At 42.6% G+C, this 577-nt stretch overlaps 1 protein-coding gene across 3 annotated transcripts in view; it reads right to left on the bottom strand.

Moving 5' to 3' along the window:
* Positions 1-577, bottom strand: part of MIPOL1 (mirror-image polydactyly 1) — a 333558-nt gene that overhangs the window by 273684 nt on the left and 59297 nt on the right. The gene's annotated exons all lie outside the window — the stretch shown is intronic.

Below are 577 nucleotides of genomic sequence, written 5' to 3'. Positions count from 1 at the left end.
AGGTTGGACATAACTTTCCTTCCAAGGAGTAAGCGTCTTTTAATTTCATGGCTGCAGTCACTATCTGCAGTGATTTTGGAACCCAAAAAAATAAAGTCTGACACTGTTTCCACTGTTTCTTCAAAAACTCAGCAGTGGCCACAGGACTGGAAAAGGTTAGTTTTCATTCCGATCCCAAAGAAAGGCAATGCCAAAGAATGCTCAAACCACCGCACAGTTGCACTTATCTCACATGCTAGTAAAGTAATGCTCAAAATTCTCCAAGCCAGGCTTCAGCAATACGTGAACCGTGAACTTCCTGATTTCAAGCTGGTTTTAGAAAAGGCAGAGGAACCAGAGATCAAATCGCCAACATCTGCTGGATCATGGAAAAAGCAAGAGAGTTCCAGAAAAACATCTATTTCTGCTTTACTGACTATGCCAAGGCCTCTGACTGTGTGGATCACAATAAATTGTGGAAAATTCTGAAAGAGATGGGAATACCAGACCACCTGACCCACCTCTTGAGAAATCTGTATGCAGGTCAGGAAGCAACAGTTAGAACTGGACATGGAACAACAGACTGGTTCCAAATAGG

Source organism: Bison bison, unplaced genomic scaffold, assembly GCF_000754665.1.
Source record: "Bison bison bison isolate TAMUID 2011002044 unplaced genomic scaffold, Bison_UMD1.0 scf7180017864041, whole genome shotgun sequence".
In the NCBI taxonomy this organism is placed as follows: Eukaryota; Metazoa; Chordata; class Mammalia; order Artiodactyla; family Bovidae; genus Bison; species Bison bison.
Note: the sequence above shows the minus strand (reverse complement) of the source record. Positions and strands in the feature narration are given on the sequence as shown.